At 46.9% G+C, this 14,657-nt stretch overlaps 1 protein-coding gene across 5 annotated transcripts in view; it reads left to right on the top strand.

Moving 5' to 3' along the window:
- Positions 1-14,657, top strand: part of GJC2 (gap junction protein gamma 2) — a 104,220-nt gene that overhangs the window by 32,331 nt on the left and 57,232 nt on the right. For 4 of the 5 annotated variants that reach the window (XM_034759784.1, XM_034759791.1, XM_034759786.1 and 1 more), the window contains one exon: positions 816-916. The gene's annotated coding sequence lies outside the window, so the exon portion shown is untranslated. Of the gene's footprint in view, positions 1-815; positions 917-8,143; positions 8,397-14,657 lie in introns of those variants that run through there. The other variant, XM_034759788.1, reaches the window with a different exon arrangement.

Raw genomic sequence — 14,657 nt, forward strand, 5'->3', positions numbered from 1 at the left:
CTTATAACTTTACATACAATGTTGCCATACATGTTTTACCAGAGCAATAATGATCAGCAAATTATGAATTTTCAAAAGATACCTCACAAGGCCTACTTTGTATACAATGTATCATAGTCTTGTAAAAGTGGTGAACATAAAGGTACAGTCTGTCACACACTGCCCCCAGAATCTCATCCAGTAATCCCTATTCAAGCCCATAACTTCTGTGTGAGCTAGAATATGTCTTTTAAAAAAACATCTTGAGTTAAAGACTGAGTGACGGAGAATCCACCACACCACTAGATAAATTGATTCAATGGTTAGTTACCCTCACTTAAAAACTTGAACCTTATTTCTAGTCTGGAGTTGTTTAGCTGCTCTCTTCTACTGAATGGAGTATGGGTTTGAGAATCTGACTCCTACCAAATTGGGGTAGAGCTTGGAGTGAAAACCAGATGTCCTTCTCCTTTGTCATAGCTCCACAATACGTATATTGTGTTTTTATAACATTCTCTGCAGGTCATTTGACAGAAGTGCAAGCAGGATATTCTTTTACTGGTGCCCACCCTTTGTCTTTTGTTATGGTGGCTTTGTAGTAGCTACCCATGATCACATGCCCATGAGGTGATTTCTCTGTCAGGAAGAAGTGAATGAAGCAAGGGGCAAAACCTTTGATTGAGAAATTTGTACTATTCTTGGCAGTTCTGCAGATGGAACAATGAGACCCTTGAGAGTGGAATCTGAAATGATGCCTCATAGTGCTTGGTGGGGAGAGCTGCCTGCCTGAACCCAAAGAATGATGCATTGTCTTTCTTTCTTTTTTTTGTTTTTAGTACTGAAGTCACCAACAGCAGTGATTTTTTTTCAAAGCTTTCCGGCTATGCAGTGAAGATCTGCAGCTAAGAAGCAGCTATTTTTTTCCTCTCCGTGAAAGGTAGGGAACTCCTAATAATTCTGTTAATAATCTACAGCTCCATGTGTATCTCAGGTAGGAATAAAATAGGATTTTCACAGCAAGGGGGCACTTCACACTTTAACCTTTGCCAGATCCCAAGGTATTGACCCTTGTGATATCGACAAGATTGGGAAGCGTGAAACTCGGCTTACCTTCTGTTTTCCCTTATGCCAACTTTCAAAGTCCATATAATGTCTTATGTTAAAGATGAGCTTAAGCTGTCGTATTGAGACTCCAGTCTGTATTTTCAATGCCCCCAAATTTGGATCTGAGGTATTGGTTCCGCCCATTAAAAAGATGAGGGTGGGTGGGAACTTGATCCAGATCTGAAATAGAATTTGGGTAAGATTTTCAAAAGTGCCTGAGTAACTTAGCAGCCTAACTCCCAGGGAAACTCAAAGCTTTAAAATTTTTTAACTAAAGTCTATTTGCAAAATTGGGATCTGGATCCAAATTTGGCTTTCAAACACGACAAGCAATTGTCTATGGAAAAAGATCCTGGGAATGGCTCCCCTCCCCTGTATTGGTTGCTAAGGCTGCTAAAAGGGTGTCATAAGGAGGAGGGAGAAAACTTGTTCACCTTAGCCTTTAAGGATAGAACAAGAAGCAATGGGTTTAAACTGGAGCAAGGGAGGTCTAGGTTGGACATTAGGAAAAAGTTCCTAACTGTCAGGGTGGTTAAACACTGGAATAAACTGCCTAGGGAGGTTGTGGAATCTCCATCTCTGGAGATATTTAAGAGTTGGGTAGATAAATGTCTATCAGGGACGGTCTAGACAGTATTTGGTCCTGCCATGAGGGCAGGGACTGGACTCGGTGACCTCTCGAGGTCCCTTCCAGTTCTAGAATCTATGACTATAGTCAGTCCGGTTTCCATTTTCTTTCTCCCATGCATCAGCTGGGACGAGAAACAAAAACAGGAAAGCTAGATTGCAAAACCACCGGGGCAGGTACCTGAAGCTATTGTTAACTCCTCTTGTTCAGTTGACTAGGCTTCATATCAATGGTGCCATTTATAAACGAAAGGAATTTTGAAAATTTAAACGCTTGTGAAAATGCCCTTTTGAAACTTGGAGGTTTCAGTAACTTTTTGTTGAAGTTGAGTTGCAGAGCACAAAGAAACTGTGTGTGTGTGAGAGAGAGAGAGACTCACCTGTTGTATCACATCTTTAGGACAGTAAGTTCACCAGGGCCTGGAATGTAAAATGTACCTGTAGTGCCCATACCACAATTGGGTCCTAGCCTGGTTGGAACACTAGAGATATGTTTACAGCCTCCCTGCCCGGGTAGACCGACCGGCACTAGCTTCACTCATGCTGGTGCACTAAACGTAGCGGTGTGGCTGTTGCGGCACTAGCCACCTGAGTCCAAGCCCGACTGACCCCTGGGTCTGTGCTTGGCTGGCTAGTCTGAGTCACCACCTGTGCTGTAACATTCCCACTGCTATTTTTAGCACGCTCGAGCAGAGCTAGCGTGATCTGTCTCCCTGGGCTGGGAAGCTCATTGCCAGTAGCAGTGTAGACATACCCTAGGTACTACTGTGATATCAATATGGCATTGCCAATCCCCAATCAGGAATCATGAGTCAGCCCCCCCAAAAATCATGACATTGGTTTAAAAATCACTTGGGCTGTTTAATCATCTATTTTGGGTAGTTTGTGTTTACCTTGAGGTTTCTGAGCCTTCAGGGTGCTCTTGGTTTGCATTTATAAGCTTTTCCTCACAGTCATGAGGGCTAGAAATTTACCGTTTTTAAAAACATGCATGCTGAGAGTCTCATCTAACCACATGACTCCAGGAGCTGAGACTTGAAGAGAAACATTCATTCTCATGAGACCAGCAATAAAACCACGAGGTGGCAACACTGTATAGATGATGATAAACACAAGGTTACGGCATATTGGTTATATCAGTTGTTCATTCTGCACTTGTTGTAATGTCAATGTGCAGAATAATTCTCCCATCCTAGGGTTTTTTTTAAAAAAAGAGAATTTCAGGTGCTCAATCAATGACTCAATGGCTTTTTGGAAATCTATTTAAAGTTCCTATTTGGCCCCCATTACTGTCATATCTGAGCATCTCACAGTCTTTAATGAGTTCATCCGCAGCATAGTGTGATAGGGCAGTGTTATTATCCCAGTTTTACAAATGGGAAACTGAAGCATGGCGAGGCTAAGTGACTTGCCCATGTGGTCACACAGGAAACCAGTGACAGAGCAGGAGTTGAACCGAGGTGTCCCAAGATTAGTTCCCTAATCACTAGACCATCCTTCTTCTCCCAGACAAAAACCCATTCTCTTTTCCTCTCCTCCCTTCCCCAGTTCTCCCTGGACCAAACATGGCTGCATAAGCTATGGCCGCAAAAGGGAAAAAGCGGGCATTGTCTGTGCAGACAAAAGTGTGACCTAGCTGCCTCTGTGTGTCATCAGTTACTAGACACCCACAATGAGTGTGCACCCTATTTTGGGCACTTCAGCGTTTGCTGGCCCCGAACTGGTCTGTGTAGTGCAATGGTGGATTTGCATGTGTGGGATATGTTTATAGGTGATTGTATTCCTTTGGTCTTAGCTTGTCTTGCAGCGCTGTGAAAATAAAACGAAAGGTCTCTTATGTGAGTGTTCATACTTTGGTTGGGAAAACCCGGCATTTGGATGCACAAAATGAGGTGTGCGTGCATATTTTTGCAGGTAGAACCTAGTCAATGGGCTAGAACCTATGGTTCTGTTAGTGGAGGGGTAGCCAACCTATGGCACGCGTGCCGAAGGCGGCACACAAGCTGATTTTCAATGGCACTCACACTGCCCGGGTCCTGGCCACCGGTCCGGGGGGCTCTGCATTTTAATTTAATTTTAAATGAAGCTTCTTAAACATTTTAAAAACCTTATTTACTTTACATACAACAATAGTTTAGTTATATATTATAGACTTATAGAAAGAGACCTTCTAAAAACGTTAAAATGTATTACCGGCATGCAAAACCTTAAATTAGAGTGAATAAATGAAGACTCGGCACACCACTTCTGAAAGGTTGCCAACCCCTGGTGGGTAATGCTGCCTGATTGGGCCCAGTGTTTCTAAGGGGAAAGAAGGTGAAATTGGAGCTCTAGACTTAGCAAATATGAATAGATGCATAACTTAACCCCCCTCCTGGTGGTTCCTGCCTGAATCTCTTTGCAGTGATGGAATGTGGGCGGGTTCTTTAAAGAGCTGTCGCACCAGTGAAAGGCGATGTACTGGTGAGGTAGAGCAAGCAGTGCATTTTGGGAATGCATTTCACTTTGGACTCCCATGCCTAGGGGGTTATGAAGCACTGATGCAGATAGGTCCATTTGTGTTCCTGGTGAGCCTGATTCTCCACTGCCTTTCCCCCGGTGGAACCGTTTCCCCCTGGGCAAAGTGGTGGTAAAATGCTACCATGCTATCTGGCCGGTGTTTTACATCTACTGCATAGTGACTTAGCGGAGCGAAAATGACTATATCAGGAGATGCAGAATGAGGCTCACATATGCAGTATTGGCAACTCTCATGTTGTTTGGTATTTTTTCATAAAACCCCAGTTTTAGGAATCATGTGACCATAATTTCAGCTCTCATGAAAAAAATATCGTTTCTAAACTTCCTGGTTGCAGAGAAAAGCATGAAACAATGACCCGCGCAAGCCTCGAGAACCAAGTCAAATAAAGAGACCCCAACAGTTTTAAAATTTATTTTAAATAACCTCATGAATTTTAAAATGATTTCATGATTTTTGAGAGTCCAATCCATGATTTTGGAGCTCTTGGGGTGGGCAATTGCATACATCGAAACACATTAAGTATGTTTTCTCAAGCACGGATACAGCAAAGAACTTAGTTTTAATACATATCTTGGTGTGTTTTTAGACTGATTTTTCTCTTTCACCAGTACAACTCTACTGACTCCAATGGAGTAAATTTTGATTTGCATCAATGTAAAAGGAGAACTGGGCCCATTTAGTAATAACTAAAAATAACACAGGGCCATACCCTTAGACCAGGCCTGCACAACTCGTAAAGCGGCGAGGGCCATATTACTCCAAAGAAAACAGCTGAGGGCCGAAACCCCAACGAAACACACCCCCCCTCCCCCAGCGCCGCCGATTTTATAGGGATAGTCCCGATATTTGGGCCTTTTTCTTATATAGGCGCCTTTTACCCCCCACCGCTGTCCCGATTTTTCACACTTGCTGTCTGGTCACCCTACTGCCAGGTGTGGCTGAAGTTCATTTAAATGAGGCATTTTACACACAGTGCCTCCTAGTGGCTGCATGGCATCATATGGATTAGCATTCCACTACGCAGCCCTCTATAGCATTGGCTAACACAGGTGGGTCTTGGAACTCAGGCAGTAGAGGCTTATGGATTGAGATCCAGAGATCCGAGGTTCGCTGCCCACAGCCCACCCGCAATGTGAATGGAACATGATGCATCCGGATTACAAATGCTTGTTGCTTACAACTGGATCAAGCCACGTAATTTCTTCTTACTACTCTGTGTTACTGTCCCTAGGAGAGATGCAGCATCTGTGTTGTCAAATATATTTGTGGCCAAAAGGAGCTTTTTGGTGACATGGATCCTAGAAATGAGGGCGCAGTCGTCAGATCATTATATACAGGGGTGGCTCTATGTTTTTTGTCGCCCCAAGCACGACAGTCAGGCGGCCTTCGGCGGCATGCCTGTGGGCGGTCCGCTGGTCACACGGATTCGGCAGCATTTCTGCGGGTGATCTGCCGGTCCCACACCTTCGGCGTACCCACTGCCGAATTGCCGCCGAAGCCGCGGGAAGGGCAGACCTCCCGCATGTGTGCCACCGAAGGCTGCCTAACTGCCACCCTCACGGCGACTGGCACACCGCCCCCCCGCGGCTTGCCGCCCCAGGCACGCGCTTGCTGCGCTGGTGCCTGGAGCCGCCCCTGATTATATACCTCTTGCAAATATATGTAGGCCCAAATTTTCAAATGCAGCTACTAATTGTGAGTGCTGGGAACGCATTTTAACACCACGGGCCACAATTCCAGTTCAAATCAGTGGGAGCTGCAGGTGCTTTGTACCTCTCTGTATCAGGCCCCTTAAAAAGCTGGGCACCCAGAATTTGAAGCCCCCCAAATGTAGTGACTAAACTTGAAAACATTAGCTCAGTTTCTCCAAGTTACACCCACTGAGCAGTGTATTGGCATAACTACGTTTGGTGGTGCGCAGTGTCTGCTTTCTCCTTATGACAGCTGTGGTTCCTTCCACATTGCAACAGCTTCCAAAAGCTAAAGATATTTTTCTTTGAATGCAGCCAGGAAGGCAGTCAATTCTTACAACTGCTTCAAGGCTTGGCTTCCGGCAGAAGCAGATCTAATTTGTCATCCAGCGGCTGTCAAAAGCACTGTAAAATCCTTGGACTCCTCCTGTGGAGAGAACAAACAAACCAATGGGAGATCGGTTGAGAGTGCAGGGACTGATTCTCCACCACCTTGAAACTTGTGTAGTCACTTACACTTGGGCAGAGTGGGTGTGCCGCGATTAGTTAGTGTTTTACACCTACATTGCACTGGTATAAATGATGACACCACAGTGCCTGGGAATGGAGGATCCACTATCTCTGCAACATTGACCCTGCTTTTCAGTACAGACTTCCTTTGTCTGATGTTATCTGGGATGGAAACACATGTTAGAGCTCAAGGATGCTATCATGTATTGGCTGAGTTCCTGATCCTGCAACAGGATACACACAGAGAGAGTTTTATACTTGCTCAGAGTCTGTTGAAGTTAGTTGGATGCTGTGCAGATGTAAGGATCTAACATCTGGGATACATTTGCAGGATCAGGGCCGTAGTTCATAGGTGATGATGTGGGCCCTAGAGGCTGGCCCATAGAAAGGATATAAACCCTAGTACTACAGACAGCTGATGGAGATTCTCCTTTAGCCTAGATGATATAGACGGATGTTTTAGGAGCCAAGAGACAAGGTTTCTGTCATTACAACTGGCTGTGATTGATGATTTGTGATGATCCCAGTGCTGGCTGCAGGGGTGAAACACCGAGATCCCTCTCTGTCAATGCCAAGAGGATAAAATCTGCCCAGCTTAGTTACCTCGAATCTGATGGCCAAATTGCCACATGGCATGAGGCAGCCACACAGGCAGGACCTGCCAAGGATGTAAAGTTTGATTTCCCCCTATGGAAAGCTACAGGGGAAAGGGGGCAGGGTTCCCATTGTAGAATCAATGGGGAGTTGTTCCTCTTCACCAGCTCTGGGCTTCCATGATCCCGCTCCAGATACTGGCCACCCTGGCTCCAATGCTCAAGCCCTGTCTGCCAACAGCCGAGCCGGGACCCCCGGCTATGGCACAGTGCAAAACGGAGCCATGGGAAAGTGAAGGGGGCCTCGGTGGGAGCTAGAACTGGCAGGTCACTTTCAGGTGGAATGTCTCTCCATCGGAAAATGCCGATTGGGTAAAAGTGAAAAGTGTCACAGAAACGTGTCGCCTTTGACCGTGACGTGTTTGGAAATGAAAACCAACCTTTCAATCCGGGCGCTAGGTTCCATTTTGCCCTTGTAAGAACGGGGCCGTTTTGATTTTCCCCTCGCTAAATGGCTTTTCATTTCGATTTTTCACTTGCCATCAGGCGGTGTAAAACAACCCCAGTGTCAAATCAGAATGAAGACATTTGGATGGACCCCAAATACAACTTTTTTTGTGGGCGTGGAATTTTGGTTCACGGAAAATGTTGATGTTTTTTGTTTTCATTCCAGAATGGAAGAAATTTCAAAATAGTAAAATTCCTCCACAAATGAAAAATCCGGTTCCTGCCCTACAGGAGCTGCTGTGCCCTGAGCACTCTGGAAAATCAGGGCCCTTAGTTAGGTGCTTGAATATTCATTTAGGAGCCTAACTTCAGGTCCCTGTTGTTGTTTTTTTGTCAATAACTTGGCCCTACATCCTTAGTTCGACATCTAGATAAGTGGCCTGATTTTTTCTGAGGTACAGAGGGCTCTGTGCTGTAATTGGAGTCATCACATTGTCATTTTTCTCGGTGAATTTCAGACCAGAATATAACTCTTGGGGGGAATTGGCAAAGGAAAAAAGAACCCTTTGTATCCCCAGTGGAAAGGAATCTGCAGCACGTCTTCTTGGTGTTTACTCAGTCCATGAGTCAGCCTTCCCATGCCCCGCTCCCATAGGAGGGACCATCTCTATCAGGAAGCTCTCCCCAGCCAAGCTTCAGCGTTAGTCTCCAGGCTTCTGCAGCGGGAAGAGAGATTGATTTGAAGGAGGGGAGGAAAAGAAACAGTTTGAAGATCTACCTTTGCCGGCTGTTCCTGTCTAAGTTCCCTGGCCAGCAGAGTCCGTGAAGCGGGAAAGTGTGTGATTCTTTCCCTGCTGGGAACGAAGATACCAAAGCCAAGAAGGATGGGACGGTCTTGCAGAGCGCTGAGTCCAAGAATTCTCAGTATGTTGATTTTCTTTTCCTAAGCCGCTTTTAGCCTGAAAGTGCTGCTGATTCCTGTACAGGAGCTTTGAAAATGATCCCCCTTTTGAGCCAGCTCTGTCAGTGCTCAGACATCTCCTATCTTCTGTCTTTATTCTACTTCCTTTTCTCTCTCATCCGGACGTCTGCATGGGAACAGAGGACCCAATTTTTGATTGCTCTGCACCTTGTGCCATCAATTACACCAGTGCATAATGCAACCATTCCAATTTGGTAGCATTTTATACGCAATTCGCCCTGGTATAATCAACTCCACAAGGTGCAGGGCATGAGACACGTGGCCCGTTTCTTTGCTGCATAGTGGGTCCTCCAGGTGCAAGTGCTGAGTGCCCCCGACTCCCCTAGCCCTTGAGGGTTAGGGGTCTGATCTGGAGTTTTCTGAAGCCGATGGAAAGACTCCTATTGACTTCAAGGGGGTTTGGATCAGGCCCTGGGCCTGGTACATGTTCCCAGCTAGAAGTCACAACCCCCAGTCACGACCCCACAATCTGCAGATTGTGACTTTGCTGATTGCAAGGGACTAGGGTGACCAGATGTCCCGATTGTACAGAGACAGTCCCAATATTCGAGGCTGTTTTATAAAGGCACCTATTACCCCCCACCTCTTGTCCCGATTTTTCATACTTGCTATCTGGTGACCCTACAAGGGACAAAGAAGCCGCAGGAGTGGTAGGGAGCCCGGATCAGTTAATTCTGGACTATTAGCAAACAGGAGGCGAGGCAGCCAGAAGCACCCTTTCTCCGCAGAATTGCCCGTTAATAGAATAGTCCCGGGAGGAGGCCCCCGCAGCTCTGTAACGTTAGATTTCCTCACCTAGAAATGACAAAGTTGCATCTGGAAGCACTTAGCTTTCAAAGGTCTTTTTCTGCTAGCTGGTAACAGCTTGTTGGGTTTGAAATGCTTCCGTCTGAGGAGCAGAGCGCCCCGTGTTGCTGGGAAAGGGGGAGAGAACTGGCGTTTAGCCCTGCTGGGAGGGGTGGGAGGAGACTCTGAGAAGCTACCAAGGGGCCCGGTGCCCCCTGCATGCCGTTGAGCCAGGGGGTGCCCACTGGGATTGGAGTGGGGAGAGTTCAAATTAAGTTCTAGTGAGATAAGGCCATCTGTCTCTTGAATGAGATCATCCACCTGGAGTCCAGCACGCTTTGAATCACCGTAACTTTCCCGAGTGTCCCTGTGCAGACAGGGCCTTAGAGGAGCTTTCTGCGGATCCTTGTGAGGCCGAACGTCCTGAGTCACTGGCGTCCTCTGCTGCTCCATTCAAGCAGCCCATCCCTGTGCAGCAAAACACATAAGCATCTGCTTGACTTTTAAGTCCTTGGGACTTAAGCATAGGGGTCTGGTGGACAGAGCACTGGCCTGGAATGCAGAGAACCTGGGCTCTGTTCCCAGTTCTGCTACTGCCCTGCTGGCTGACCCCGGGCAAGTCGCTGCATTGTTCTGTGCCTCAGTTTCCCCATCTGTAAAATGGGGCTAATGATACAACTGTCCTTTGTAAAGCACCCTGGAGATCCATGGGCAAACCGAGCTAGGTATTATTATTTATTATAAACGTTAAGCGTGTCCTTAAGTGTTTTGCTGAACAAGAGCCTGTAATTGTCCCTGGCAGGGAAACCGACATGACTGCTTAAGGAAGCAGCTTGTTTTCCTCCTTGAATAACATGATTCATGTGGTGGCGGCTCTGCACAATTTCACCTCTTCCTGTGCAAAGTGCTGTTCCTTGTGGGTCCTGAGAGATAACAAAGTACAGCTGTGACTGGGTGGCTTTGAAAGAAGCAGCCCCTGAAAACTGCCCATTCCTGTGTTTGAAAGTGGTGGACAGATCCCTCCAATGTGGCCTTAAAGACAATGGGCCAGATGCACAGCTGGCGTAAATCGACATTGCTCCACTGACTTCCGTGGCGCGAGGCTGATTTACCCCAGGCAAGGAGCTGGCCCAGTCCGGGTGTGCTGCGTACCATCTTCCAGACGCCCTCGGCCGGCCAGCCCTCTGCACACCCCATTTCTGCTGGGAGTGTCTGTGTTGGGGGTGTCGCTGGAGCTGGTATCCCAGAGCAGTGTGTGTGTGCACCACAGAATGCAGCGACAGAGCTCAGTGGGAGAGGGGATTTCAGAGGTGCAGACAGTGGTGGGGGTGGGGAAGAGGTTTATTCAGGGGGAAGTGAGTTGAGAGGGAAAGTGGATGAGCTGGAGGGAAAATCCGCTTGCGGCTGCTGGGCCTGGGGGACCCTGCAAGGAGGGCCTTTGGCTCCTTCCATCAGACCTTTGCTCTCTCCCATACCATGGATGAAGCTGGCGGTTCAGCTTCTAAACCCTGGGGATCTCTCCCCGTGTTCTGTGCAGGGCCGCCCAGAGGATTCAGGGGGCCTGGGGCAAAGCAATTTTGGGGGCCCCTTCCATAAAAAAAAAGTTGTAGTACCATAGAATACTATATTCTCATGGGGGCCCCTGTGGGGCTCAGGGCCTGGGGCAAATTGCCCCACTCCCCCCCCTTTGGGCGGCCTTGGTTCTGTGCAGACCTTGCAGCTCCACCATGCAGAAGCTTTGTGCCTCACTGCTGGCTCCTTGGACCCTCCAGCTCTGTCACAGTGCAGTTATGGTGCCCCCGGCTCCGGCCTCCTCCGCCTCCCACTGCGGAGGACCCACTACTGCCGCTGCCTTCAGTGGGGCCCCTGTTTTGCTCACAGGTGTCCATGTTTGGAGCTGTGATTAGAGGTCGGGAGGTTCTGGAGCCTCAGGCCATTAGCAAGCGGCCCTGTTTAAAGAGGCTCTCCTGTGGAAATGGTGAGACACAGCAGGCCATGTGAGCTAGTGTTGCTCCATGGCACAAAGCCCATCCGGAAACCCCTGTGGATTTCATTCCCCTTGGTGGGATATTTTTAAGAATTCTGCACTTTACAATCAATGTGGGGGCAGGAATCAAAGTGTGCCAGTGAGTGTGATTGCTTACAAACGTGTCCTCTCCCTCGCACTAGGGTAAGGCAGAGGAAACTCAGTTGAATTGAGCTGCGCTGAGGCAAAACCCAGCGGCGGTCAGAATCAGTCCCAGATCCTGGAGTTGGATCCACGAGTGGATCCTTTTCCCCATTCGGAGCCCCATTGAAAGCAATGGGCCAGATCCCCAGCTGGTGTATAAACTAGTGTAACTCCGTGGAGTTGCGCTGAGTTACACCACCTGCACATCTGCCCCACTGACTTCACTGGGGCTCTGTCTGGACACAGGGGGTGACACACATTCATCCAACGTGAGATCAGGACCAATGAATGTATTTAGGGCCTGATCTTGAGATTGTTGAGCAGTCACAAAGCCATGAGAACTCTGAATGGTGAGCAACTCTCAAAAACAGCCCCTTGGAATCTGCCCCATCTGTGCCTTTGGGTGCTAGGTTCGTTCGCTCTCTGGAGAGGCGGTAATCATGCACATATACAAACATGCATATCATAAAGTAAAATAAGCCCGTGCTTCCCACAAGTGTCCTGTGTTGTCCTCTCTAATGTGAGATGGTGGAAAAACTCAGCTGAAGATGGCCAGGTTTATGGAGTGGTAACCATGACATTTCCTAAAGCTACAATGCTTTTTTTTCCCTTCAGTCATGAATTTTTTTCCTCGTAGGACTCCGCTTACGCTTTGCATTTTTAAGCGGTAAGGAATGTGCGTTAGAAATGGTCATCTGTAAAGAATCCAGAGCTCAGAGCTCATGCAATGTGTTACAGTAGGAGATACCACTTCCTAGCTTGTTCCTCTAACCCTCATGGAAAAGATCTATAGAATTTAATAGAAAATAATACCTTTTTGCAAAAGGTTTCTTTTATTAATAGTTTTTATATAGCATTTTTCATCAGTAGATGTCAAAGCATCAGTAGATGTCAAAGCACTTTCTTGTGGAATTACGTATCGTTATCCCCATTTACACATGGGGAAACTGAGGCACGGGGCAGTGATGTGACTTGTCCAAGTCACCCAGCAGGCTAGTGGCAGAGTCAGGAATACACCCCAGATCTCCTGAGTCCCCGTCCAGTGCTCTACCCACTAGATTACATTGCCTCCTTTTTAAAAACCATTGTATAGGATTCAAAGAAAATTCTACCCTGGCTATAGGATTCTTTAGGATGGCTCCCAAAATCTATAGAAGGAATCTCATTCTTTGTTATATTTTTCATTCTCTGTTCAATTCTATAGGCGTTTAGAGTTGATTCTATAGACCCTATTACATTTCTATAGAACCCTATTGGTTACATGCCAATTCAAGGATTCCTTTCCTTAAAGGAAGTTTTATTAGCAGACATTGTCTTTGAAAGGAATGATGTGACTTTTCAGTTGTGTATTAGGGACCTGATCCAGGAGTTTAATGAGCTTTGGATTAGATTCTAGCAACCTACATTTAAAGAAGTAGTGCAGTCCTGTTATACACAGAACAGGTATCATGTGCTTCTTTCCTTGTAATATGTGATCACCGTTAAACGGGGCACTGCATAACGGAGTGAATTGCTCAGGGAGACAAATTGTTGGCTTACCAAGCATGTAATTAATCTCTAGGTCACTGGTGCAAATCCAGCTCGCGTTGGCAGTAGTTGAAGTCTGTCTCCAGCCAAAGGGTGTTCATTGACTACAGTTCAATGAGATGATGGACCTCTAGTCAGTCTCTGACAGATGAGTAGCTATCTCAAACCCTCTGGCTCTGTGCAGGTCTTGGAGATCAGAGCTCGTGCAACTTCTTACAGTAGGAGATACCACTTTCGAACTCATTGCGTTAACCCTCATGGAAAAGACCTATAGAATTTAATAGAAAAAAATACCTTTTCTATAAGGTTTTTTTTTTATTGATTATACTAGTTTTTTACATAGCCCTTTTCTTCAGTAGATCTCGGAGTGGAATTAGATATTGTTATCTTCATTTATAGATGGGGAAATTGAGGCACAGGGCGGTGACGTGAAGAAAAGTAAAGTAGAAGTTGCAGATGCTTATAGGTGTGTAGGTGGCCCCTATTAATGTAATGTCTGAGCCCCTCGGATTACAAATCCGAGTGTAATGAGCACTCCCACAGCTAGCTTCAAGTGTCTCCCCTCCCATCCTGACTGAGCCTAGACTACCCAAGAGAGGATCCATGCAGGTCAGAGTTGAGACACTTTGGAAGGGCATCAGGGGTGAAAATTACACTGCTATCTCTGGTTCTGTACATATTCTCCACGCCCTAGGGCCATCAGTCCAGCATCTCTCCCTAGTGCTATGTATTCACTTTAAGGGGAAAATGAGAGAAATCTAAATGTGGACCATATCGTTGTCTTAGACATATGCCCCCAGGGCAACTCTGGCCTGATGGGAGGTGCATGCATATGTACATTTGGGCCAGAAGCTGGATTTGCATCGAGTCCAGAGAGATTGTAGTTGCCAGAAATGACTCCTTGGGTCCTCCAGAGAGCCAGGCATCCTGCATCTTGCAGTGCATTTCCCTGGATCATTCCCACATTTTCTGAACCTTAGTAATCTCTGCCGGTGTCTCAGCAATGAGAGCGCGTAGGTATTTCCATAGAGTGAATCTGGATTCTTTCCATGTTTAGGCATTTCTCCTCCTCCTTTCACTGCTCCCAAACAATCCGAGTGAATAATCCACCTCCTTCCTGGCCATTATAACCTTGGAAACCCTGAGGCATTCTTTCCGGAACACTTCGGTGACACACTACTCCAGATCTTAAATCCCATATTAGCTTCGTGCCACGTCTTGAGAACAGGCAGCCGGCCCATTTCACTGCAGCCCAAACTTTGCCCTGCAGATTATTGCCATGGCAACCTGCCAGGAGCCTCAGGCCCGCATACCATTTGCATGAAGTGGAGCCAGATGGCAGCTGTCCTCTTTAATGTGGAGGGGTTGCCCGTGGAGATCTCAGGTCCTATCTTACAATGCTCGGTCTTGAGCCAAGCAGCTGGCAAAAGGAGTATAGTGAGAGGTGTCTGCCTCACAGGTGTTGTAGCCTTTCTTAGACATTTGTAAAGCGCTTTTGAAGACCAAGAAGGCAGTACTCTGGTGAAGTGAAGTGCCATGATTGTGATGCTTGAAGGTTATAGTCTGAAGCTCAGCTGACATGGGCCTTGATTCAGCCCAGTACTTACGTAAACAGATTCATAGATCTGAGGGACAGCAGGGACCATTAGAACCTCTAGTCTGTCTTCCTGCATAACACAGACCAGAGAGTTGGATCCAGTTATTCCTGTGTCGAGCCCAA

The sequence above is a fragment of the Trachemys scripta genome, chromosome 2 (assembly GCF_013100865.1).
Source record: "Trachemys scripta elegans isolate TJP31775 chromosome 2, CAS_Tse_1.0, whole genome shotgun sequence".
In the NCBI taxonomy this organism is placed as follows: domain Eukaryota; kingdom Metazoa; phylum Chordata; order Testudines; family Emydidae; genus Trachemys; species Trachemys scripta.